The sequence below is a fragment of the Lithobates pipiens genome, unplaced genomic scaffold, assembly GCF_037356315.1.
Source record: "Lithobates pipiens isolate NorthernLeopardFrog02 unplaced genomic scaffold, aLitPip1_a1.2 Scaffold_22, whole genome shotgun sequence".
NCBI classification, from domain to species: domain Eukaryota; kingdom Metazoa; phylum Chordata; class Amphibia; order Anura; family Ranidae; genus Lithobates; species Lithobates pipiens.
In genome coordinates this window covers 185,852,071-185,877,637 of record NW_027507784.1, presented here as the reverse complement: position 1 = coordinate 185,877,637, position 25,567 = coordinate 185,852,071, and the positions used below count along the sequence as shown (strand labels likewise).

General features: G+C 43.9%; 1 protein-coding gene across 6 annotated transcripts in view; it reads right to left on the bottom strand.

Annotated features, from left to right (window-relative positions):
• The window catches only part of HECW2 (HECT, C2 and WW domain containing E3 ubiquitin protein ligase 2), a 365,375-nt gene that overhangs the window by 197,355 nt on the left and 142,453 nt on the right, over positions 1-25,567 (bottom strand). Inside the window, exon 1 of one of the 6 annotated variants that reach the window (XM_077448732.1) lies at positions 4,195-4,641. The exons of the other annotated variants lie outside the window; for them this stretch is intronic. The gene's annotated coding sequence lies outside the window, so the exon portion shown is untranslated. Of the gene's footprint in view, positions 1-4,194; positions 4,642-25,567 lie in introns of those variants that run through there. 6 annotated transcript variants of the gene reach the window in all.

The following is a 25,567-nucleotide window of genomic DNA, read 5'->3' as shown; positions in this document are numbered from 1 at the left end:
AATGTATATGCTAACAAAATGTGAAACGTGAAGAATGTATTCTCTACACAGAGCTAGCAACCATTGCCCGAAACAAATCTATGTACCCAATTCCACTGAAATGAAGGCTTTGCTGTTTGTAAGAACTCAATATCTTTCAAATCACGCCTACACAGATAAAAACACACAAAAAGGGTCAGTGTACCCAATAGTGATATTTTAGTATTTCTTTAGTAACAAGTGGAGCTTAAACAGCTAGATCACACCCTGACCTTCTTATATGTCTTGGACAGTTTAGGCCTCATTCACACTTTTGCGACTTTGCAGCACCACTTTGATGCGACTTGAAGCGATGCCTGTATAATCTTGAGCTCTATGGACCTCAAGTCGCATAACAATCGGACCAAAGTAGTGCAGGGACTACATTGAAGTCGCACAGATATGAATAGTACTCATTGGAAATCATGGGATACGACCTGTCATTCGACTTTGCAGTCCCAAGTCGCAGGACAAGTTGCACAAGTGTGAATGGGGCCTTGGAGACTTTTTTTTTTTGTATAGTGTTTTTGTTTTAGTAAACAAAGATGTTCTAAACGCGCCCTAATGAACACCACTCCACGCCACGTGGATCAATTTCCTTGTGGTTATAAATATGCTGGTAATGATATACCTTCAAGCAGCTACTTTGTTTAAAAAACAATGTGAAAGAAACAATATAAAAAAAATCCCAAATAAATGTCCTTTTAAAATATTGTAGCAGCGCTTTTTTGTCCACATTAAAGTGCAAACACACAATCTCATATGCAGTCAATCGATGAGAAAAGAATATATAGTGGAAAGGAAAAAGTCTTTGCTGTGATCTGTGTAAAGCTTCCACCAAAACGTCACCACGTGCGGCAAAATCTCCCCTATGGGGATGCACTCACCAGAAAGTCAGCAATATTAAGCCTTTCGATAGAATAAACCTTTTCCACTGCTCCACTGATACCATCCACTAGAGGTCAGTGTTATTTACCGAGGGCTTTAATGTTCGCTCCAGTGATAACACATTTAACACCTGCTCCCATGTTCACCAGAGGGGAATGCTAAAACCATGTGTTAGTAAATATTCCTGACCTACAATCTGGCCAACAAGCTACAGTCATTCTTTAAAGAATGCGCCTCACCCGTGTCCACATATATGCGGCTCTCACATGGACTCCGGAAGGCGGAAGTGATTGGTTTCCATTTGAGAGCCACATATATGTGGACACGGGTGACGTACATTCTTTGAAGAATGACTGTAGCTTGTTGGCCGGATTGTAGGGGAGATTTTGCCGCATGTGGTGAAGTTTTGGTGGAAGCTTTACACAGATCACAGCAAAAACGTTTTCCTTGTCTCTATATATTATTTTCTCATGGATTGACTGCATATGAGATTGTGTGTTTGCACTTTAATGTGGACAAAAAAGCGCTGCTACAATATTTTAAAAGCACATTTGGGATTTTTTAATATTGTTTCTTTCACAGTGTTTTGGTTTTGTTTGTTTCTTTTTTCACAGATCTAAACACAGGTGCATTTTTCCCTTTGGCAATACACACAACTGCGTAAAGATTCAGAATGTGGTGATGTGTTCACACCCACAGAAAATATTAAATTAGAAAGTTTTGTTTGACCTCACAATTATATGCGCATATATGTGTATATTCAATTCTATGCAAGCATAGACACCTAGATAGCCACACTGGCAGCTAGAAGAAAATGAAGAATATTTTATGTGTGGATACACATATGCATGTTTACACACCTGTACACCCATACACACAAGGCGTTCACAAAACATTTGTATTTGTTACTTAGAATTTTTCTGCCAGCAAGATCACGCATCTAAACATCAGTAAATGATGACTTTAAATGTTTATTCCCTTCTTTGTGTGTTGCTGCACCTCCTGCTGCAATATACAAAATGTTCATATTGGCATAGTGTAAGGTTTGAATACCAAGAACCCCAAGAGCAGAGGTCTCTCAGTACAACCCCCCCCAGATTTAGGAAAGTGGCAGATAGTTTCCCTCTCGAGCATTTACCAATAACAGATCATTTGTCTTGGGTGGACTGTCTTAAAGCGGAACTTCACCCTCCAGGGCATGTTGGCTTCCAATCACCACTCCTCTTCTGCAGAAATTAGGAAATCTTTTTTTTTAGTCCTTTATTTTTTTTGTAAAAAAGGCCCGGCCTGCCCCCTCCAATCCCACTATCGTGTACGTCATTTATCTACGTGAATGACGTGCACTTTGCCCACATCAATTTCCTGGAATATGTATGTCTCATATCCCAGGAGGCATAGTCCTTTATTGGAAAGGAGGTAGTGGGGCCAAGTGGAGCATCATTGGTAAAGCTGTTGGCTTAACCCAGAAGAGAGGGCAGCTTATCAGGTGCTACAGCGCTAAAATAGTGCCTGCAAAGCGCCCTGAAAGAGCCGCTGCTGTGTTTCCAATGTGAAAGCCCGAGTACTTTCACAATGGAGCGGTGCGCTGGCAGGACGCGAAAAAAAATTCCGGCTAGCAGCACCTTTGGAGCGGTGTGTATACCGCTCCTCCACTGCTCCTGCCCATTGAAATCAATTGGCGGCGTGGCTATACCGCCGGCAAAGCGCTGCTGTGCTTTGCGTGTGGTTTAACCCTTTCTCAGTCGCTAGGGGGGGTAAAATCGCCCCTCTAACGGCCGATTAGCGTCACGAAATGGACAATAAACTGCCGCTAAAAATATCGGCACGTTACCACCGACGCACCCACCGCCCAAGTGTGAAAGGGGCCTTATTTAAAGTGAAAAAGTCCTACATAGGTGAACAACAGGTGCCAGCAATCCTTTGTGGTAATACCTGTGATCTTTCACCAACACAAAACTGTATCTGCTTATCAGACCTTTAGACCCCCAAAAAGAGAAGTCTAAAGTGCTTTAAATCACATGGTCACTTTATTATACCACCGAAAAAAGACCACCAACTGTGCCGCTTTCAGTAACTGCTGCCAGTTATGGATAGGTCTAATGCCGTTTGTCCTCCCTGTAAACCCCAAAATATTGTGAGAGAAAGAGCATTCATAGAGCATTACCGTAAAAACAACTCCGTATTCTTAAAGCAATGTACTCACAGAATAATATTTAGAATTTGCATATAACAATCCAACATGCCGACTTGGCATGCACGATTTTGTCAATACCAAGGCTCCATCGCTATGCATTTTGTTCCTGTGAACCTCCATGGGTGATGGGTTATTAAAGAGCCTATGCTCTGAATGAAGGAACACAGGTGCCCATTTGGATAGCAGTATTGTCAGCCTAGGGCAGTGATGGCAAACCTTGGCACCCCAGATGTTTTGGAACTACATTTCCCATGATGCCCAACTACACTGCATAGTGCATGAGCATCATGGGAAATGTAGTTCCAAAACATCTGGGGTGCCAAGGTTCGCCATCACTGGCCTAGGTGGAAGGGAGGAGGGAGTGTTAGATGTAGTAGCAGATTTAGATACACTAAGGCCTTTTTCACACTGGGGCGTTTTTCAGGTGCTACAGCGCTAAAAATAGCGTTAAAAAACCTGGCCCCTTTTACTCCGGTGTGAAAGCCTGGAGCGGTGCGCTAGCAGGACGGTGAAAAAAGTCCTGCTAGCCGCATGTTTGGAGCAGTGAAGGAGCGGTGCTAAAACGATGGTAAAGCGGCGCTAAAAATAGTGCTGCTTTACCGCCGATGCCGTTCCCACCCCAGTGTGAAAGGGGCCTTAGAGAAAATTGAGTACTGTACGTGATACTTTTTCTATTTGCACTAATATACAATTTTTCAGGACAAGCTTTCGGGGTATGTCCCCTTCTTCAAGATCCAAGCAGTACACATCAAGTAGATACACTAACAAATTCAAGGCAAACTCCAGCGCACACTTTATAAGCAGCTACAACAAACAGTGTTTTCCTAGTTTTCCTCTTGGGATAAAGGTATTGCATAAATAAAAGCAGATCATTGTAAGCACCCCTGGCAGTGGCAAATGGTTTGTCTCATTCCTGTAACTGAGCTTGTTCTTTAAAAAAAAAATCAGACTTACTGCCCAAATCACCTGGTGAAAATAAAGGAAAGAAAACAAATGCAGCCACCACATCTAAGAATTGGTAAGCTGCAATAATAAATGTTTGCTTTTAGGTTTAATACCTCTTGAAAACATCAGAAAAAAAAACAGCCACTTACCAAAGTTGTCCAGATTGCCCGTTTCATTTTGTATTCCATATTTCCCATTGTAGTGACATTACCGTAGATCACAGAAGGGAATATCTTCCATGAAAATCATGGAGTCTTTTGTCGCAGATATACATCTTGAATTCCTAGTTTGTGACTATGCCACAATCTTCCAGCCTACTAGCTGTATGAACTTATTCATGGCCTGTTTGAGTCTGGGAGCTAGTTCCTTCAGAAAAAAATCAGTATATTTTGGGAAAGGAACTGTGAAAACACAGCCTAGCCACTTCAAAGTTAATGCCGATCTCCTGCCTCTTCCTCCAGCCAGTGGAAAAGGAAGGAATATTAAAAGAGACAATTGAAAGAGCTACTAAAATAAATGCATAAATGCGTACAAAACATAGAGTAAAGCCCAGTGTTGTGAACACCTTGTGTCTATGCGGTCATTTCCTTAGATAAGACATGTATAGACTACAATTTTTTTTTTTGTGCTGGTACAGGATGCAATAGCCCATCCCCATGAAATTTCCTTCCTTCGGTATGTAAACTGCGAACTAGGGATGTGGTTTTTATGGACGTATCAAAAACGGGTATATTAGATCACCCAGGAGCAGCTGCAGAATGTCATATCACCCTGGAGCAAAACATTACCCGGAGCAGAACATTATATCACCCAGGAGAAAAACATGTTACCCAGGAGAAGAACCTTAAAAAGCACGGGAGCAAAATATGATATCACCGGGGAGAAAAACAAATATATCACCCCGGAGCAGAACATTATCTCATCCAGGAACAGAACAATTTTATCATCCAAGAGTGGATTATTATATGAAACAAAAGCAGAACTTTTTATGACACAGGAGAGTAGAACTTTATAGCACTGCTGCTGTTAAAACCCAAAGTAACCAATGCCATTCTGTGCCCCTGTTCACAAAAAAATAAAGGGTCTATTATTTTTATCATAGGTGTATTTTAAATGATAGAGACAATATCAACCAAAAATCTAGCAAAAACACATAAAACAAATGTTATAAATTGAGTTGCAGTTCAGTGAGTAAAATAAGTATTTGATCCCCAAGCAAAACATGACTTAGTACTTGGTGGAGAAACCCTTGTTGGCAAGCACAGAGGTTGCTCTCTGAACTGCAACTTAATTTATAGGATTTGTATATATATATATATTTTTTTTTTTTTTTTGCTTGATATTCTGTCTATATCATTTAAAATACACCTATGATAAAAATTATAGACCCTTCATTTTTTTGTAAGTGGGCAAACTTACAAAAATCTGCAGGGGATCAAATAATTATTTCCCCCCACTGTACAACTATGTACTACATATAGCATTCTTCTCAACATATACTGTAGGTACATATAGGTATGGTATGTTAGAGTCCCTTCTCTCGCTCTCTCTCTCTATCTATCCATCCACATACACACACCGTAAATATTAAATAGTATATAGTAGTAAAGTAATAGTAAAAGCAAATATTTTATTATATCTTTTCATGTAACTGCACTGAAGAAATGACACTTTGCTACAATGTAAAGTAGTGAGTGTACAGCTTGTACAAACTGTGGACAAAAGATAATGGCCACTTTTCTGACTGAAAGGGTTAACTTAGTTGCCCTTTCTTTTTAGTATCCAGTTCCGAATTCCAGGACATTTTGGTTCATTTCCTCAAGTGTCTTTATCTGTCAGTAAACAAAGCAGTTTCAATAGGAAATGATTCATCCTACAAGGGTAATATTAGGACTGTTATAAGTAAGAAATCACTGTATGAGGCATCCATCATTTTTAACCAGCTCCTCTCTCACACCGGTGAACCAAAGCAATTTTTACATTTCCGCTACAGGCTTCTTGATTCAGCGATAACTGTATCATTATTTAAAGTGGATGTTAAGCCACTCTGACCTCATTGTACTATCCGCTCGGTCTCCTAATCCTGTGTGCCCCTGTGTGTGTGTGATTTAAAAAAATGGCGATTTTACCTGATTTCAGATAGTTGTTCTGCATGCACGTAACGGGCAGGCTCTCTCCTCTCCCCGTCTGACAGGAGAAGAGAGCCAGCCGTCACGTGAGCACCGAGTGGCGCTGTGAAATCATTTATAATCAGCATTTTTTTCACACACACACAGGCACACAGGATTAGGAGACAGAGCGGATAGTATGAAAATGTAGATGTTTATTTCAGCAGCAGGAGGGGGTGGCAGACACTGTCATTGGCTGACAGGTAGGGAGGGAAGGGGAGGGGGGAGAGCAGAGAGAAGAGCAGACAGGAGACAGCGAATGACAGAGGCACATAAACTGACCACGGTGTCAGGGCTCAGGAGCCATGATATACCATGGTTGATTTACAGAGTGGAGGGTAGAACTAGGCAGGATCAGCCAGGTATTTCAGGTCATACGAAGAGGGGCAAATTATACAGCACAAGCACTGTGCTGTATTACATGCTTTAAAGGGACAGGATCCATTTTTCTTTTTAGGGTAAAAAACGCTTTAACATAATACATATACTGTTTTTTTAAGGACAAACAAAGCTAATACTGTTTTAAACAATGAATACAACTATTTATGTAAAAAAAAATAAAAAAAAATAATAATAAAGCCAAAAAAGTGTTTGTTCTAACCACTTATGGACCGCTTGCTGCCATTATACGGCGGGACTTTGAAGAGGAAAATCATTGCTATGACAGCACCTAAGCTGCCATAACCTCGGTATCCTCTTCTTCAGCGGGCGTAACATTATCTTTCAAACGTACGCAAGACACCTTCAGCAGAATTATGTCGGGAAAACCTTAAGAGTTTATTCCGACGGACAAAACAGTTGTGTGTACAGGGCATAACACTGCCTTCCCCCAGACTGACAATGCTGCTGTCCAAAGGTGTCTCTGTTGCTCCTTCATCCAGAGTGGAGGCATTCTAATACAGGAGGTGTGTTCCTGGCCAGACCACCAGATGAAAACAGAGGGAAGAAAGTGTAAAAAATAAAAAAAAGGAAACTAACACAGCCACCATATCAAAGTATTGGTAAGCTGCGATATATTACATTTTTGGATATGGGTCTAATAGCACTTTAAGTGTGGAACCACTTGGTCTCAGGACAGCCCTGTGCATGCTTGTCTACTTTCTGCTCATAACTTTACATTTCGAGAAGGTTTTCAAGCTGGCATATTTCTTGAAATATATGTGTATACATGTAAATAACGAGGAGATGTTCTAGAGACCTACTTGTACCTCTGAACTTTACAGTTTATTGTATATTTACCTAAAGCAGTCCACTGCGAGCACAACTTCAATTAAAATATGTATAAGACCATTGGCAACGAAGTAAAAGCAAAATCCTAGCACTGCTAGCCTTGTTTGTACTCATGTATTAAACATTTAAAAGCCATATTCCCCAGTGGTGCTGCTGAATAATGCACAAACACATAAACTGGAATCCTGCAAAGCTATAACATACCGTGCTGTACATCTGAGTAACTGTTAAAGTAATATTTAACCCATATGCAGTAATAAATAAAAAAAGAAGAAGAATTTAAAGCTTGACTCAAGGCAGATTATTAAAATGACCGTTTATTCCAGTAAAATATTTGAAATAACTTTAAATACAGCTAAAATTAAAACATTAACCCCTATTTAAATTAGCTTCCTGAAATCCCTGGAACTACAGAAAACATATCAGGGGCGATTCGAGCAAATTGGACTTTGTAGCATTGCACGGTGAAGTTAATACATAGCTGGCAGCTTGCTGACAGGAGGAGGAAAGAGTGATGAGAGTGATTACCTCATTGTCCAATCAGGAGGCTGGGTTAGGTTTATGACAAAGCTGTACTCCAAGAAATACAAAGGCTGCCATCAATAATCTCCTTATGAAAAAGCTAGTTGACGCATCAGTATCTTTTTTAACAGGTTTGTGGTTTGTTGATACTTTTCACTTGCGTGACAAGGTCACTTTAAATCAGACATTTTAAGACTCCAGTGGTGTCATGCTACAAAAGCCTGGAATGCTCTGAAGAATTTCCCTTACGATGAGGAAACAGGTCTCTACAAACCAAAATGAGGCCTACATTTCATCTGGCCTGGGGGTAGAATTATAAATACAGTTTTTTTTCAGCCTGTAAACACTCCTCTGCTAACCCATGCCTGTAAATTCCTACATGTATATGGACACATAAGCGAACATAGAGGTGCTTTCACAGGCTGAAAAAAAGTCTGTAGAAGAGGCGTTTTATAAGCCCTGTGTGCATGAGCCCTTCAATGTTTCGCAGGAGAAGGCCTCATGGCTGCCTGCAAGCATTTCTTAACAATGTCAGAGTGAGTCTGTCCCAATAGGAAGGCTTGGGCCAGGATAACCCTCCTCCCATTAATATACAAGGTTCTAAATCTTTAACTCTTTGTTAGGACAGAAAGTGTTTAAATCTAGTTTAACACCCATAATTAGAGATCACCCAGGACAGTATAGACAGGGGTTATTATGGAAAACACAGTTCTCCAGCCCCCTAATAGACAAAGTAGGCATTTCCAGTGCTGGAGTTATCACAAAAGAGCATTTAGGCCTCATACACACGGATGTTTTTACAGCTGCATTTTTGATCTTTTTTTACAGCTTAAAAACGCCACTCCATGTTATTCAATGGCCTCATACACACCATGGGTCCCCGTGTGCAAACTTTTATATTGCCATGGGGCGGGGCTACCTGATGATGCAATGTGGAGGAAGGATGAACCACTGCTCCAAGGTAATCCTCGAGGAATGAAGCTCTGTCTCCTATTGATGAGCCCCAGGTGCTGACCATTACACACACACTGAGCAAACAAGCAGGACAAAACTCTGGATAGCCGCACACTGGAAAAAGACTTGAAATCCCATCTTTAATTGAAACATGGGTCACATCAAAACAAAATCAAAAAATCCACAGCAAAAGGAATAACAGGGTACAGGAAAATGTTGACGCGTTTGGCACCGCAATCAGTGCTTACTCATAGCTAGAGTAAGCACTGATTGCGGTGCGAAACACGTCAGCATTTTCCTGTACCCTGTTATTCCCTTTGCTGTGGATTTTTTGATTCTGTCTTGATGTGACCCACGTTGTTTCAATTAAAGATGGGATTTCAAGTCTTTTTCCAGTGTGCGGCTATCCAGAGTTTTGTCTTGCTTGTTTGCTCAGTGATGTAATTTGGAGGCCTCGCCCCTTGTAATGTCACCATCCATTCATGCCCAGGGCAGTGACATCACGAGGGGCGTGGCCTCCAAATTACATCATCGGGCGACGCCGCCCAATGCCAGTATAAGTCATTGCACATAGCGGACCAGCATTACACCGGAGATCGCGTTGAGTCAACTTTGAAAGAAGAAAGGCGGGAGAAGAACCAGCAAAAGAGCGAGAAGGCCTGGCAAAAGAGTTAGAAGGCAGTGGAGAGAGGAGACCTGGCAAAAGAGCGAGAAGACTGCACAGAGAGGAGAAGAACCGGAGAGGGGAGAAGGACCGGCAGAGGGAGAAAGTGCAGAGAGGAGAAGAACCGGAAAGGGGAGAAGGACCGGCAGAGGGAAAAGAGCCAGAGCTGCCTTAATAAAATACTTTAAAAACCTGTGTAGTGTGTTTATTTTTGACACTTTTTTCTTTAGGTGAATGGGTAGGGGTACTATGTACCCCATACGCATTCACTTAGGGTGGAGGACTGGGATTTGGGGGCCCCCTTGTTAAAGGGGGCTTCTAGATTTCAATAACCTCCCTGACTGCAGACCCCGACAACCCAAGGGGCTTTGGGGGTGGGGAGCACAGAGCCCCTCTGCCCCAAAGCACTCACCCCCCATGTTGAGGGCATGTGGCCTGGTATGGTCCGGGGGGGGGGGGGGTGCTCTGCGGATTAGCAGATGAAATTCCAGAGTCAACGGAGTGACATCACACCAACAAATGATACCAAGATGTCCCTATACCACATTGCTGCACTCACGCTGACAGTCTTCAATAGTTGACTGTCTTTTACTCTCGTTCACACTAAATAAGAAGACTCTGGTAAACGGGACACACTTAGGAGACAGAATTGGAGTTGATTCGAACTTGGTAAACAGCAGTTGTCCTTCATTCAGCTAACTGCTCAAAGAAGGGCTGGCTTTTGGTTCATCTGGAGAAGGTAGAGCTCTAATTTATTTTCATCATCCCACTTCTATAGTGATGGTCATTACATTACTATGTCATCTGACTGTCCTGCTCCCTTCACATACATGACAAACTGCATATATGTTATATAGAAATGATTTATTAAGATATATCTATATGTGAAACACCTGGAAACATCTCACATATACAGTTGTGATCAGAAGTTTACATACCCTGGCAGAATTTATGATTTCTTGGCCATTTTTCAGAGAATATGAATGATAACAAAAAAAAATGTTTCTTTCACTCATGTTTAGTGTTTGGCTGAATCCATTTATTATCAATCAACTGTGTTTACTATTTTTAAATCATAATGACAACAGACACTACCCAAATGACCCTGATCAAAAGTATACATACCCTGGTGATTTTTTGCCTGATACATCCACATAAGCTGACATAAAGGGGTTTGAATGGCTATTAAAAAGGTAACTATCCTCACCTGTGATCTGTTTGCTTGCAATTAGTGTGTATGTATAAAAGGTCAATGAATTTCTGTACTCTTGACAGACCCTTGCATCTTTCATCCAGTGCTGCACTGACATTTCTGGATTCTAAGTCATGGGGAAAGCAAAAGAACCGTCAAAGGATCTGCGGGAAAAGGTAACTGAACTTTATAAAACAGGAAAGAGATATAAAAATATATCCAAGGAATTGAGAATGGCAATCAGCAGTGTTCAAACTCTAATCAAGAAGTGGAAAATGAGGGGCTCTGTTGAAACCAAACCACGGTCAGGTACACCAACTAAAATTTCAGCCACAACTGCTGGGAAAATTGTTTGGGATCTAAAGAAAAACCCACAAAGAACGTCAAATGAAATACAGGACTCTCTGAAAACATGTGGTGTGGCTGTTTCAAGATGCACAATAAGGAGGCACTTAAAGAAAGATGGGCTGCATGGTCGAATCGCCAAAAAAAAAGCCATTACTACGCAAATGCCACAAAGTATCCCGCTTAAAATACGCCATACAGCACAGAGACAAGCCTCAAACCATCTGGCACAAAGTCATTTGGAGTGAGACCAAAATTTAGCTTTTTGGCCACAACCATAAATGCTACAATTGGAGAGGAGTCAACAAGCCCTAAAGCTTAATGCTATTTTTCTCTATTAGACACTACCTTGCAGTGCATACTGTTGCAAGCCATATGAGATCACAGTCTCATCATCATCCAATTGTACGATAGATCAGTTATATATGGAATGACATTTTTCAATGAATATTAATTACACTTGATGCAAGTCTTATGGTGGTTACCTACAGCATTATTAGATTTATCACCTTTATCAGCAGGGACTAATTGTCCCACCAATATTTTGCCCTTGACATTATTTGTTTGAAATCATTTGAATTTACTGGGATTCTACCACATTTAGTAACTGCATCTGAACTACTGTGTATTTTTACAGTTTTTTTTTAATCATCGGTTAGCTATTGTTTTGAGATACCAGTTTTAGAGTCATAGCCACTATTTGATGATCCCTCGAAATCTCATATATATTGGATCACTATCTGGATTGATTTTAATATTTATGTATGTGTGATTTATGTTGTCTATTTCTTTTGGAAGGTATTTATATATCCACATGGATATTTTCCGTACCATTTTATTTCATTTTTCATTAAAATTTGATCTGATTACACCGCTTGGTCATCTTTTTCCCTATTTTTGCAGTCTGTTATATTCAGCTGCTGCCGTTTTCTTTTGTCCAGCTTCTTTATTGGCATAGACCGCACCTAACAGGGAATAGAGTCAGCAAACTGCACAATCCTCATCTCGGGTTATTGCTTACCCACAGATATACAGTATGTGCTTTGATCAGATTTCATAAGTGAGCTTTACAACCACTTTAAGTTATGCTGTGTGAATGAGAACAAGTAACAAATAAAAAAATAGGTGTTTTTCCAAATTAAGTGCACAAGTGGAAGCACAATTTAAAGAAAAAGGGCTTACTAACATTAGTCAAATTGACTTGTATTCTTTGTGCAACCTCCATATGGGAAAAAGAGTGCCCTAGTGTATTTGGCATACAAATCCCTATCATTGCATCAAAACATACAGGTCTCTGAATGTACAAAATATCTGGTTAAACCTTAAAATATATTTAAACCTTAACAGAATCACATTTTTTCCTAAAGCTCTGTGAATAAACTAGCAGTTTTGAATATAAAATAGGATTTTTTGTATTAACTGTAAAATTATTTTCTTGGAGTTCATTGAGGGACAACGGAAGTCTTTAAGCTTCAGGTTATCCTATCACCTACAGGAAGATTGGACACTGGCAAACAAAAAAAGCTTTAGGCCAGCCTAGGATAACCATTTTTAATACTAACATGCCTCAGATTTGTAGCAAAGCAGTACTGAGAGCATGCTCACAAACACAGAGGGGAGGGAGCCGTGTCCTTCAATGTACTCCAATGAAATAACTTTATATTGACTTTAATAACTGGAAAAAAACCAGCAAAAAACTAGGGATTACCTATAGATTAAGAGGCCCACCTAAAAGGACCTTACGCCCAAAGCTGGCATCAGATGAGGCCAAAACATGCACCTGGTAGAACTTGTGCACATGAAAAAAGACTACCAGGTGGCAGCCTTGCAAATCTGGGAAACAGAAAAGCCCAAGATGCATTCACATATCTAGCAGAGTGATGAAACCAAAAGCTTGGATGATGCCACTTCGAGATGGTGGAATGAGAAGTGCCCCCTTTTGGGCTCCATCTAGAATGACAAAATGGGAATCAGTCTTTCAGAAAAGAGCAGTGGTTGAGAGTTGGAATATACCAGTGGTTTACGAGAAGTGGAATTTCTGAATCTGAATGAAGACATTCAGCGCTATTAGATCCAGAATGGGGCAAATGCCCCTTTAGGACTTGGAACACGTAAGAGAATGGCGTAAATCCTCTGGAACCATGCTGCCACAAGAAATGGAGAACACCTGAGAGGGCTGCATGATGATCTGCTACCCTGTGAGGAAATTTAGGAGGGTTGCAGGTGAGAAACTGAGGAGGGGACAGGGAGTGAAACTCCATTTGTAGCCCTGGGATGCAACCTTTTGCATCCAAGCGTCAGAGATGCCAGCCGTCCAAGTGTCCTCAAAGGTTAAAAAACATCCATTTGAAAAGTGCACAGGATTCAGCAGACTAAGTGCCAGACAGACAGCAAAATTTTGAGCGTCTTAGGGGTTAAGGGGGTGGAGAAACGAGGGATATTTATCAACATTCAGAGAGAGAAGACTTTGATCTGTTCCTTAGACTTCTCCTGAGGAAGATGGGAGCTTTCACCACTAGTGGCATTCTAAGTGATGTTGTCAAGAGCTGGTCTGAAGAGGCATTGGCAAAGGCTATGCAACCCAAAAAAAAAATGTATGCAAGTTCAGCACTTTAGGCAAAGTGTCCTATGCATATGTACTGGCAAATGTGATAAATCAAAAAACAGGAGTCTTCCTGCAAACTGTCACAATAACACAAGTTGTCTTAAGCAATCCTAAAAAGACAAAACATGGCTTGCAAGCAGGAACGTCAGCATGAAGATGCTTCTTTGACATTGCATGGCAAGGGAAAGAGCAAAGCATGTGCACAACACTCCACCCAGAATGTGATGTTAGTACTCAGTCCTACAGTATTAATAATTTCTGTGGCAAAACCAATGAGAACGGGGAATGAAGGCACTCATCGACATTGCTGTGGCAATGCCAGAAGCTCTGGATCTGCAAAATGCCCCACAGAGGACTTTTACCAGAACAGAATCTGATAAGCACCAAATAAAAAATCCAGTGCCCGAACGTCACTTCCAGCCTATCTCTGCAATGTCCAGTCCAGCAGGGTCAGGCCTTCCTGCACACAGCTACAGGTGGCTCCAGCTGCATAAACAAGGTAATCATTCATGTTGTATGTGCCGCAGTAATACAAGCAAGGTTTATTCACAAGCACTTCCTGTCCTATGGTGACACTGCTTGTTCAGTACAGCTGAAGAATCGTCACCTTTTCCTGTGCACACCAAAGTTGGAGCCGCTGTTTCAGCAGAGTGCAATGGCGCACTCTGCGGCAGAGAATGTATGCCGAGGAAGTAAATAAACTCCCTACGCCAATATAATGGCTATGGGAACGGTCACAAGTGGCCTGTGCCACATTAACTAAGCAGACAGACTTGTTTCAGGTTCATCTGAGCTATCTAAACAACCCGTGATAGTTTATATTTCAGAGTGAATTAGAAACTGGCACAAGCACTCCCCTAATTAACAAAGAGAATACAGCAATTTTTCATATAGAATACTGCAACGGATTCTAAACAGGTGTGGCCTCCATAGACAGCTCACATCCCTCTCTCTGCTCGTGCAGTGATTACACTACACAAGAAGAACATAGCAAGGTTAACAACCCTCCTCCTTCCTCATACTTTGAGCCAAGTAGGGGAGGGGCAGGGATGGCAGAGAGAACAAAGCATGGAGCTCCAGCTCTCCATTGACAGAGAGGTGTGTTCTGTCCTGCCCACACCACACCATGTACATAAAGCCAAAATCTTTTTAGTTTTGAGTAAGAGACCATGTCAAAAAATAAAAAATTGCACTAGCCATAGCTTGGCCACACTAAGGTCTGAAGGACAGTAAACTGGTCCTTTGTTTAGAAAGTTTGGAGACCCCTGCTATAGAGCGTTACTAGAGTGAGAGCTCCGAGTCTTCTGGGGCTGCGGACATACCATCCAAGATATCAATCCTAAGCTGTCTATGGACAGATTTTTTTTTTTATTGTTCACCCAACACACACGCAAAGTGGATGGTGGGATCCCCCCAATGAGACATTGCATGCTGACATTGAGACTTGCTGCTGTTAGAATACAATGATCAGCTTCTGCAGCCACTGGTTGACAAAAGTCTTCTAGCGTGCTCCTTCAGCAGAAGTTGATCAAACTATCGACAATTTTACATTGTGGGACCACACAGCATTTGGCTCACTGTTGTGGTGCAGCCTTACTGAACTAAAACCCCAATTCCCAAAAAGTTGGTACGCTGTGTAAAATCTACATAAAAACAGAGCACAATGATCTGCAAATCTCATTAACCCAGGGCTCGACAAAACCCGGGCGCCAGGTCGCATTGGCGACTAGAAATAGCGACCTCGCGCCTGGGGCAGCACAGCTGGGGGTATCCTGTCTCTGTGGACCCCCCCAGCGTGATCGCGTCGGGCCGTTCCGCCGGCGGCCGAAAATTTAGGCCGCGGCTTTGAGGCCTTCTGCGGTCCTATGATTCCTTATGGAATCTGGCACCCTCTTGTGGTCGCCGTTGGTATGACAAACCAGCAATGCTAATGAAGCTTCCTCTGAGTGTTTTATATTACCTGCCTCTTCTTCCCTTTATTTAGAACCCCCTAAACATTATATATATTTTTTATTCTAACACCCTAGAGAATAAAATGGTGGTTGTTGCAATACTGTCTGTCACACCGTATTTGTGCAGCGGACTTACAAGCGCACTTTTGTTGGGAAAAATAATTTAGTTAATAAAAAAATAAGACAACAGTAAAGTTAGCCCAATTATTTTTTATATTGTGAAAGATAATGTTACGCCGAGTAAATTGATACCCAACATGTCACGCTTCAAAATTGCACCCGCTCATGGAATGGCGACAAACTTTTACCCTTTAAAATCTCCATAGGCGACGTTTAAAAAAATTCTACAGGTTGCACGTTTTGAGTTAGAGGAGGTCTGGGGCTAGAATTATTGCTCTCGCTCTACCGATCACGGCGCTACCTCCTATGTGTGGTTCGAACACCGATTTTATATGCGGGCAGGACAGGGCGCGTTTAAAAATTATTATTTTTTCTTCTTATTTTAACTTTTTTTTTTTTTTTTTTCCACTGTTCTTTTAAAAAAAAAATTGTGTCACTTTTATTCTTATTACAAGGAATGTAAAAATCCCTTGTAATAGAAAAAGCATGACAGGTCCTCTTAAATATGAGATCTGGGGTCAGAGAGACCTCGGATCTCATATTTACACTAAAATGCAATTGAAAAAAAAATTGTCATTTGAAAAAAATAAATAAAATGTCCCTCTAAGAGCTATGGGCAATGACTTGGAGACGGGGGGGGACGGGGACGGGGGGGGGGGGGGGGGGGGCGGCGACGGCGCTGCTATCTTCCCCTCACTCGTCTCCATGTCAGGCCAGGGACAGGTCCGGATCGCCGTCACGGACCTGGCTCCTAACTTTTTAAGCTGGCTCCTAGATTCCAAGCAAATTTGTCAACCCCTGCATTAACCCATATGTTATTCACAATAGAAAATAGTGTAATCTTAAGAAACAAATGTCACTTTGAAATTGATGACTGCAAAACATCTAAAAAAAAGTTAGTACCAACAAAGAAGAGCTGAAAAAACATTTTTCAAGTAGGTAATTAGGTTAATTAGCAACAGGTCAATAGCATGATTGGGTATAAAAAAAATCATCTAAAGAGTGTCAGAGTGTCTCAGAAGTAAAAATTGCACAGATTCACCAATCTCTAAAACCTGCGCCTAAAAGTTGTCAAACAATTTCAAATAATGTTCCTCAGCATAAAATTGCAAAGACTTCAGTACAGTATGGGCTTTTCAAAAACTGTTCTGGGGTCAGACAAATCAAAATGTGAAATTTTTTTGGCAACCATGGGTGCTGCATCCGCTGGACTAAAGAGGGGAGAGCCCTGGGAGCTTGTTATCAGCGCTCAGTTCGAAAGCCTACATCTCTTGATGGTATGGGGTTGCATTTGAGTGTACTGACTGGGCAGCTTGCACATCTCAAAAGGCACTATCAATGCTAAAAAATAGATCCAGGTTTTAGAGCAGCATATGCTACCATTCAGAATTTGTCTTTTTCAGGGAAAGCCTTGCATATTTCAGTGGGACAATGCAAAACTGCATCTGTGACAACAGCATGGCTTCATAGAATAGAAGAGTCCAGTTGCTTAACTGGCCTACCTGCAGTCCAGAGATTTCGCCAAACTTAAAATATTCGGCACATCTTGAAACTAAAAATATGACAAAGACAACCCAGGACTGTTGAGCACTTAACCACTTAACCCCCCAGAAGATTTTACCCCCTTCCTGACCAGAGCATTTTTTGCGATTCGGCACTGTGATGCTTTAACTGACAATTGCGCAGTTGTGCGAAATTGTACCCAAACAAAATTGATGTCTTTTTTCCCCCGTTTTTTTACGCTATAAACAAAGAAAGAGTGACAATTTTGAAAAAAAAGCAATATTTGTTACTTTTTGCTATAATAAATATCCCAAAAAAATATTTAAAAAACGAATTTCTTCCTCAGTTTAGGCCAATATGTATTCTTCTACATATTTTTGGTAAAACAAAAATTGCAATAAGTGTATATTGATTGGTTTGCGCAAAATTTATAGCGTCTACAAAATAGGGGATAGATTTATGGCATTTTTAATATTATTAGTAATGGCGGCGATCTGTGATGTCTATCGTGACTGTGACATTGCAGCGGACACATTGGACACTTGACACTATTTTGGGACCACTGACATTTATACAGCAAGCAGTGCTATAAAAATGCACTGATTACTGTGTAAATGACACTGGCAGGGAAGGTGTTCTAACTGTAAGAGGGATAGGCTCACTAGAACATGACAGAGATCACTGGGAGCAGTAGATCCCTGTCATGTTGCTAGGCAGAACAGGGAAATCCCATGCCTATCCGTGCCATGATCGCAGGACACAGGCAGACATCGAGTCCACGGTACCCGTGGGCACGCTCACGCAGCACACGTTGGGCGCGTGCCCGCTAGCCCTCAATTTAAAGGGGACATACAGGTACGCCCATTTGCGCAGCCATGTCATTGTGCTGACGTACATCATCGTACACTGGTCGGCAAGCGGTTAAAATCCTATATCAGGCAAAAATGGGGCAACATTCCTCTCCCAAAACGCCAGCAACTGGTCTCCTCAGCTCCCAGACAGTTACAGAGTGTTGTTAAAAGCAGAGGGGATGCTACACATAGCCCTGTCCCAAATTTTTTTGAGACGTATTGCTGCCATCAATTTCAAGATTACCTTATGTTTTTTCTTAAAATTGTACATTTGTTCATTTTCTCAGTTTAAACATTTGATATTTTTTCTACTGTGAATAACTGATTTATGAGATTTGCAAATCATTGCATTCTGTTTTTATGCCAATTTTAAACAGCATCCTAACTATTTTGGAATTGGGGTTGTAAATAAGCAAGTTTGACAGGCTGTGCCGCCCTGCCACCTGATTAACAATGCTTGTGGCACCATTTGAAGCAGGAAAAGAACCTCTTCCCTGGATCCACAAGAAATCAGGGTGTTGGCATATCCCTGTGCTGATCCAGAAAGCAAGCCATGTAAATATATGGGGATAGTCGCTCTGCCAAACCAGCCCATGCAGTCAAAAGGGGCGCGGCTTAGCAGTGACATGTAGGCCGAGGCCGCTCCTTATATTTTCACTGCACGGGTTGTGGGCAGAGTGGTAATCCCCATACATGATTTTAATGGTGCCGCCCATCAAACTCTGCACCCTGAGTTAAAGATGCCGCAGCTGCAAAGCATCTCAGCAGCAGCAAGTGTACAGTCCTGCCCGGCTATATTGTTAAAATTGGGTTGGACACACTGCAGCCCACTCTGCTTTTACTGCCACCCCATCCACCCATCTGAAAGAGCCCTTACCGTTAACGTATCTCAGGCCGCGTACACACGGGCGGACTGTTCGCCCAACCTTGTCCGCTGAACAGTGTTTGGGCGGACAGTCCGCCCGTGTGTGGGCTTTCAGCGGACAGTTTCAGCGGACAGTTGGACGGACAAAGTCTTTCGGAAATTCCGAAAAACTGTCCGCTGAAACTGTGTTACTACTGGGCTACTTTCGAAATGAGCAAACTGTTCCCGCTCGGAAAGTCCGCCCATTTCGAGCGCGTGTACAGGTAGGCGGGGCCCGCGAAGGAGACGTCGCGGGCTCCGCCGCCTGGAATGGGCTTAAAGGGGAACCCCAACGCCAAAAAAAATCGGCGTGGGGGTCCCCCCAAAGTCCACACCAGACCCTTGTCCGAGCATGCTACCCGGCCGGCCAGGAAAGGGGGGCGAGCGAGCGCGCCCCCCCTCCTGAGCCGTACCAGGCCGCGTGCCCTCAACATGGGGGGTGCCTTGGGGAAGGGGGGGCCGCGCGCCCCCCCCACCCCAAAGCACCTTGTCCCCATGTTGATGAGGACAAGGGCCTCTTCCCGACAACCCTGGCCGTTGGTTGTCGGGGTCTGCGGGCGGGGGGCTTATCGGAATCCGGGAGCCCCCTTTAATAAGGGGGCCCCCGGATACCGGCCCCCCACCCTATGTGAATGAGTATGGGGTACAATGTACCCCTACCCATTCACCTGTGAAATAAAGTACAAAAAAAAACACAACACAGGGAAAAAATATTTTATTGCACAGCTCCGGGGGTCTTCCGTCTTCGGGGGTCTTCTCGCCGGACTCCTCCGCTATCTGTGTGTAGCTCTTTTGCTAGCGGAGGAGCCCGGCTTTCTTCCTCCCCGCCGCCGGCCTCTTCTCCCGACTTCGGGGGTCTTGTCCCCCTCTTCGGTTCTTCTGCCGGGCCACCGCGCCTTCTTGTAGCTCTTTTGCAGGCGGTGGCCCGGTCTTCTGTCGCCGCTGCCTTCCGTTCTTCTGTCGCCGCCTTCGGTTCTTCTGCCGGGCCACCGCGCCTTCTTGTAGCTCTTTTACAGGCGGTGGCCCGGTCTTCTGTCGCCGCTGTCGTCGCCGCCGCCGCCGCCTTCCGTTCTTGTTCTTCTTCTTGTTCTTCTTCTTCTTCTTCTTCTCCTGGAGATGTTGACTCGACGAGCTCTCCGGCCGGAATGCCAGGGACACGCTCCGCTGCCACTTATATAGTGACAATGGGGCGGTGTCACATGGTATATGTCACATGGGTTGGTCACATGGTGACCCCGCCCCCTTACGATGTCATAGTCCCCATGTGACATATACCATGTGACCAACCCATGTGACATATACCATGTGACACCGCCCCATTGTCACTATATAAGTGACCGCACAGCGCGGCTCTGGCATTCCGGCCGGAGAGCTCGTCGAGTCAACATCTCCAGGAGAAGAAGAAGAAGAACAAGAAGAACAAGAACGGAAGGCGGCGGCGGCGACGACAGCGGCGACAGAAGACCGGGCCACCGCCTGTAAAAGAGCTACAAGAAGGCGCGGTGGCCCGGCAGAAGAACCGAAGAGGGGGACAAGACCCCCGAAGTCGGGAGAAGAGGCCGGCGGCGGGGAGGAAGAAAGCCGGACTCCTCCGCTAGCAAAAGAGCTACACACAGATAGCGGAGGAGTCCGGCGAGAAGACCCCCGAAGACGGAAGACCCCCGGAGCTGTGCAATAAAATATTTTTTCCCTGTGTTGTGTTTTTTTTTGTACTTTATTTCACAGGTGAATGGGTAGGGGTACATTGTACCCCATACTCATTCACATAGGGTGGGGGGCCGGTATCCGGGGGCCCCCTTATTAAAGGGGGCTCCCGGATTCCGATAAGCCCCCCGCCCGCAGACCCCGACAACCAACGGCCAGGGTTGTCGGGAAGAGGCCCTTGTCCTCATCAACATGGGGACAAGGTGCTTTGGGGTGGGGGGGCCGCGCGGCCCCCCCTTCCCCAAGGCACCCCCCATGTTGAGGGCACGCGGCCTGGTACGGCTCAGGAGGGGGGGCGCGCTCGCTCGCCCCCCTTTCCTGGCCGGCCGGGTAGCGTGCTCGGACAAGGGTCTGGTGTGGACTTTGGGGGGACCCCCCACGCCGATTTTTTTCGGCGTTGGGGTTCCCCTTTAAGCCCATTCCAGGCGGCGGAGCCCGCGACGTCTCCTTCGCGGGCCCCGCCTACCTGTACACGCGCTCGAAATGGGCGGATTTGCCTCCTCCTTACGTGGGCGAGTCCGTTCATTTCAAAAGTTGAGCGAACTGTTTGGCAAACAGTTCGCTGAAACAGTCCGCTCGTGTGTGGGCAAGTCCGCTCATGCAAATTTTGAGCGGACTGTTTGCCGAAACTGTTTGACGAACAAGGTTGGGCAAACAGTCCGCGCGTGTGTACGCGGCCTCAGTGCAAGGTCTGACAGTCTCAATGTTGATAAGGAAGACTAAGTGACTGCAGTTTAATATAGTTGATGTAATACATGGTACAATCAAAGCAAATCAAACAACATAGAGGATAAATCTATTTTGGACAAAGAGGTCACCTACACCCTTTCCTTAGATCTGAACTACAACTTTAGATGGCTACAAGATCCTCTGTTTGTAGTGTGTCCAGAGGTCATGTGACCTGCTACAGTGAGTAATGGTGATTGTTTTCATCTACATCCCAGCCTATAGCTGCAAAATTTAGCTGTGTGAGCTTTTAGGCTGCGGAGGCTCTAAGCAGACACGGCACAAAAGAGAGAATCGTTTAATCCATCTGAATGATGAGCTCCTGCTATATTTTATTGTTGCAGAGACTAAAAGAGGGCAATGGGAAGCTTCATATCTAAAGTACACTTATCCTTTAAGGTAAACATTACATTTATAATTCATAAGATAAGCTCACAAAAAAAAAAAAAGAAGAAGAAAAGATTATAGTTTCCATTTAAATTCTTTCAGACATCACTAGACCAATTTATCTGGGACCAAAAGAAGCCAGGAATAAGCAGGTCAGCTATATACAGATAAAATAAGAAAGATTAAACTTCCTAATCTTAATCTCTATTACTGGAAAGCACATTTAATTTAGTTTACATGCAGAAACGTGAAAGCATTCTCTATACCATGGTTTTGATTTCCAACCCTTACTACCTCGCTTGTTTGTCATCCAGTACCCAGGAAAATATGAGGAGCCGGCATTGAAACTCCTAACAGGAATATAATGAGCATATAGTGTGAAAATGTATGTAGTGTCCCAAACTCCTGCTGCTATGAAGATACAACTGAGTAAGTTGGCACCAAGCACAAAAAATAAAACAAAAAACACAACTTTGCAGGGCATGGAGATCCTTGGGGGTGGAAAATAATAGAGTCTCTAGGGCCCCTTAAAGATAGCCCATAGCAATTAGGGGTGTTGAATATAATGGCAGCATCAATGCATTGCGATTCATCCATTCCTCTGCCACTAATCCCATTCACCCCTCTGCCACTAATCCCATCCATCCAACCATCCTTCTGCCACTGACCCCATCCATCCCACCATCCCTCTGTCCCTGATCCCATTCCATCCCCCTGCCAATAATCCCATCCATCCCACCATCTTTCTGCCACTGATCCCATCCATCCCACCATCCCTCTGCCCCTGATCCTATCCATCTGACCATCCCTCTGCCACTGAGGCCATCCCACCCCCACCACCATCCCTCTGCCCCTGATCCCATCCATGCCGCCATCCCTCCATCACTGATCTCATCCCATCCCCACCCCTCTGTCACTGATCCCATTCCATCCCCATCACCAGTGGCGGCTGGTGCCTAACATTTTTTGGGGAGCACAAACAAACTGAAAAATTCTGAAAAAAAATATCAATTGTAGGCTCACTGTGCCTATCAAATGCAACCACGGTACCTTCGTATACAACCACAGTGCCCTCATATGCAGCCACTGCACCCAAATACATTCACTGTGACCATCAAATGCAGTCACTGTGCCCATCAAATGCAGCCACTGTGCCCATCAAATGCAGCCACTGTGCCCATCAAATGCAGCAACTACACCCATCAAATGCAGCAACTGCGCCCATCAAATGCAGCCACTGTGCCCATTATATGCAGCCACTGTACCCATCAAATGCAGCAACTGTGCCCATCAAATGCAGCAACTGTGCCCATCAAATGCAGCAACTGTGCCCATCAAATACATCCACTGTGCCCAGCATATGTAGCCACTGTGCCCAGCATATGCAGCCACTGTGCCCAGCATATGCAGCCACTGTGCCCATCATATGCAGCCACTGTGCCCACCAAATAAGGCCCCTGTGCCCATCATGTGCAGCCACTGTGACCACCAAATACAGCCACTGTGCCCACCATGGCACCAGATACAGCCACTGTGCCCACCAAATACAGCCACTGTGTCCACCATATGCAGCCACTGTGCCCACCAAATACAACCACTGTGCCCATCCTATCCTCAGGCTTCTCTCCTGTTGATCTATGGAAAGATGATGCTGTCCCCCCTCCCCTCCCCCCATACACCCCTCTCCTAGGCCTTAGATCCCAGAACAGGCTCGATTAGAAGTAGTGGGCACACCAGTGGCCTCCTTGCCCCCCTGACTCACTCATGGGATGTAGCACCCTGAACCCCACCATCGGATCTGCCGGGTACCTGGAAGCGCTGCCCAGAGCCTACCGTCGGCAGCAGGTGATCTTCCTCTTCAGTCTTCACCTTCTTCTACAGCCTGAACGGCTCTTCTTGTGACCCTCAGCCCAGCCTGCGATTGTACGGACAACGCTCTGTTAACTATCATCAGCCGGCGCTCGGCCCAGGGAGAATGAACAGGACGCGGGACTCCTCGGCTCCTCTTCCTAAGCACCAGGCATCCAATAGGGTGACCAGGCCCTTTGGCCAATCAGGAAACAGGTCTGACGCCCTGCCTCCTGATTGGCGGAGAGAAAGGTTACTGTGAAAATAGCGAAAACAAATTTGCTATCATCACACAATTGGTTGGGATCAGGGCGCACTCTCTGCACCTCAAGGCTTTGGTTCTAATCAGGTGTTCCAAAATGTACCACCCCATCCCACTCCCACCATAGGAATCCATGCATCCAGCGTCCTGAAAGGGGCAGGGCGCATGGATGGGGGGTGGCACCCGTGAGCCCACAATGCACCGGCCGCCACTGCCCACCACCATCCCTCTGTCTGATCCCATCCCCCCACCATCCTTCTGCCTGATCTCACCCCCTCCACCCACCATCCTTCTGCCTGATCCCATTCCCCCACCACCATCCTTCTGTCACCCTCACGTATATTTCGTGCATTTAGGACGGGAATGCACTTCAAGTCTTTGTTAAAACAATCTATTGAGCAGCCCAGAACTAGTTTGTGAGAGCGTCAGTCTATTCCACATTTTCACAGCTCTTACGGCAAAGAAGCCTTTGTTATTCCTTTAGCTGTAAAAAATGTCCCTTTGTTCTCTGTAATGAACTGAATGCGAATAACTTGTAGCCCTCTTTTGGGATGGTTATGAGAATTACCCTCCCCAAATAGGATATTGCACTATTAGCAAATTAAAATAAAAGGGCTCTTCTGACTGCTTGGATTTTTAGATAAGAACCATGGGCATTAATCGTGATGCATTGCGGAATTGAATCAAATTGTTGACAGGATAATCGTAATTGAATCAATTCATGAGACCAGTGAAGATGAGCACCCCTAATACCGGTAGCAATATGTGCATGTAATAAGTCCAATACTCCAGCAAACATATTCACAAGTGTCCACGAATAAGGCTTTATTAAATTACTAAGATCAATAGCTCATATACCATGTCCTGTATAACTTGATAAAATAAACATGTCCTTAACATTGTATAAAAAGAGAGCTTACATAGGTCTGTGGCCTCCGCGGTATGTAGAAAGCAAGGAGATGGTCATCAAAAGAATAAAAAACAAGGCCAGCAGGTGGAAGACAACCCATAGTTTCGGTTGAGTGGAGGAAGCCAATGAAAGCATCCCAGCCATGTCACCAGAAGTGATGCGCTGAAAGTGCGTCACCACAAAACTGGAAGTGATGGTCAAACAGCCAAACAGAAAATCTACAGGAGCCTGTAGTGTCTCTTGTCTCCAAGACAACGTGTTTTGAGGTGTGGCCTCTTTGTCGAGTCTTGAAGGAGGAGATCAGGTGAAGAAATTAAAAAAGGAGTGAGGGAGGCAGATTGGACCGGGGCAGAGACAGCACTAGCTATAATGAACAAAATGCAACAGCCATTATATCCAATACATGATTGTGTTACACTTAAGAAGAAAAGCCGATAAACACATAAACTAATAAAACAAAGCTAGTAAATCTCTCCTATTCAATAAAAACACATAATAGTAATAGTATTAGGTGATTGTTGCACATAAGGAATTGAAAAATTATCATTATAAAATCGCCATAACAAATTCAGTTTTAAAGCAGCTCTCCGAGCCTATTCCAATTCTATAAAATGTATAAAAATATATAAAATGTATACAGAACCATATAGATCAAAAATAATAAATAAAAATAAA